The following is a 2,691-nucleotide window of genomic DNA, read 5'->3' as shown; positions in this document are numbered from 1 at the left end:
TAGCCTTGCGGCCCTCGGGTAGTACTTCCAAAGTCCACACTTTGTTCTCATACATGGATCCTATCTCGGACTTCATGGCTTCTAGCCATTTGTTGGAATCTGGGCCCACCATTGCTTCTTCATAATTTGCAGGTTCATTGTTGTCTAACAACATGATTGATAAGACGGGATTACCGTACCACTCTGGAGCAGCACGTGGTCTCGTCGACCTGCGTGGTTCGACAGAAACTTTGAACCGGAGTTTCATGATCATCGTCATTAACTTCCTCCTCAACTGGCGTCGCAATGACAGAGGTTTCCCCTTGCCCTGCGCCACCATCCAGAGGGATGAGAGGTTCAACAACCTCCTCAAGTTCTATCTTCATCCCACTCAATTCTCTCGAGAGAAACTCCTTCTCGAGAAAAGCTCCGTTTTTAGCAACAAACACTTTGCCCTCGGATTTGAGATAGAAGGTGTACCCAACTGTTTCTCTAGGGTAACCTATGAAGACGCACTTTTCCGCTTTGGGTTCCAGCTTTTCAGGCTGAAGCTTTTTGACATAAGCATCACATCCCCAAACTTTAAGAAACGACAACTTTGGCCTTTTGCCATACCACAGTTCGTATGGTGTCGTCTCAACGGATTTTGATGGTGCCCTATTTAAAGTGAATGCAGCTGTTTCTAATGCATAACCCCAAAAAGATAACGGCAAATCAGTAAGAGACATCATAGATCGCACCATCTCTAATAAAGTACGATTAAGATGTTCGGACACACCATTACGCTGTGGTGTTCCAGGCGGTGTCAACTGTGAAACAATTCCACATTGTCTTAAGTGAGCACCAAACTCGAAACTCTGATATTCACCCCCACGATCAGACCGTAGGAACTTGATCTTCTAGTTACGATGATTTTCCACTTCACTCTGAAATTGCTATAACTTTTCAAATGTTTCAGACTTGTGCTTCATCAAGTAGACATAACCATATCTACTCAAATCGTTAGTGAAGGTGAGAAAATAACGATATCCGCCGCGCGCCTCTACGCTCATCGGACCACACACATCGGTATGTATGATTTCCAACAAGTCACTTGCACGCTCCATAGTTCCGGAGAATGGAGTCTTAGTCATCTTGCCCATAAGACATGGTTCGCACGTGTCAAGTGAATCAAAGTCAAGTGACTCCAAAAGTCCATCAGCATGGAGTTTCTTCATGCGCTTTACACCAATATGACCTAAGCGGCAGTGCCACAAAAATATGGCGCTATCATTGTTAACTCTAACTCTTTTGGTCTCAATGTTATGTATATGTGTATCGCTATCAAGATTCAATATGAACAATCCTCTCACATTAGGTGCATGACCATAAAAGATGTTACTCATAGAAATAGAACAACCATTATTCTCTGACTTAAAAGAGTAACCGTCTCGCATTAAACAAGATCCAGATATAATGTTCATGCTCAACACAGGCACTAAATAACAATGATTTAAGTTCATCACTAATCCTGATGGTAACTGAAGTGAAACTGTGCCGACGGCGATTGCATCAACCTTGGAACCATTTCCTACGCGCATCGTCACTTCATCTTTCGCCAGCCTTCTTCTATTCCGCAGTTCCTGTTTCGAGTTGCAAATATGAGCAACATAACCGGTATCGAATACCCAGGCACTACTACGAGAGCCGGTTAAGTACACATCAATAACATGTATATCAAATATACCTGATTTTTCTTTGGTCGCCTTCTTATCAGCCAGATACTAGGGGCAGTTGCGCTTCCAGTGACCCATACCCTTGCAATAGTAGCACTCTGTTTCAGGCTTAGGTCCAGCTTTGGGTTTCTTCGTCGGATTGGCAACAGGCTTGCCGCTCTTCTTTGAATTACCCTTCTTGCCTTTGCCGTTTCTCTTGAAACTAGTGGTCTTATTCACCATCAACACTTGATGTTCTTTACGGAGTTCAGACTCCGCGACTTTCAGCATCGCAAACAACTCACCGGGTTACTTGTTCATCCCTTGCATGTTTGTAGTTCAACACAAAGCCTTTATATCTTGGCGGCAGTGATTGAAGGATTCTGTCAGTGATAGCCTCTTGCGGGAGTTCAATCCCCAGCTCAACTAGACGGTTTGAGTACCCAGACATTTTGAGCACATGTTCACTGACAGACGAGTTCTCCTCCATTTTGCAAGCATAGAATTTATCGGAGGTCTCATACCTCTCGATCCGGGTGTTCTTCTGAAAGATGAACTTAAATTCCTGGAACATCTCAAATGCTCCATGATGCTCAAAGCGACGTTGAAGTCCCGGTTCTAAGCCATACAAAACTGCACATTTAACTACTGAGTAGTCCTCCTTACGTGCTAACCAAGCGTTCTTAACATCCTGATGAGCCGTAGCGGGTGGTTCATCTCCTAGCGCAGCATTAAGGACATAATCCTTGTTCCCAGCTTGTAAGATTAGCTTAAGATTACGAGCCCAGTCTACAAAGTTGCTTCCATCATCTTTCAACTTAGCTTTCTCTAGGAACGTATTAAAATTCAGGGTGACAGTCGCGTGAGCCATGATCTACAACACAAATATATTCAAAGTGGACTTATACTATGTTCAAGATAATTAGAGTTTAACTTAATCAAATTATTTGCTAAACTCCCACTCAAAAAGTACATCTCTCTAGTCATTTGAGTGGTTCATGATCCACTTACACTAGCT

Source organism: Hordeum vulgare, chromosome 2H (assembly GCF_904849725.1).
Source record: "Hordeum vulgare subsp. vulgare chromosome 2H, MorexV3_pseudomolecules_assembly, whole genome shotgun sequence".
Classification (NCBI taxonomy): Eukaryota; Viridiplantae; Streptophyta; class Magnoliopsida; order Poales; family Poaceae; genus Hordeum; species Hordeum vulgare.
Note: the sequence above shows the minus strand (reverse complement) of the source record.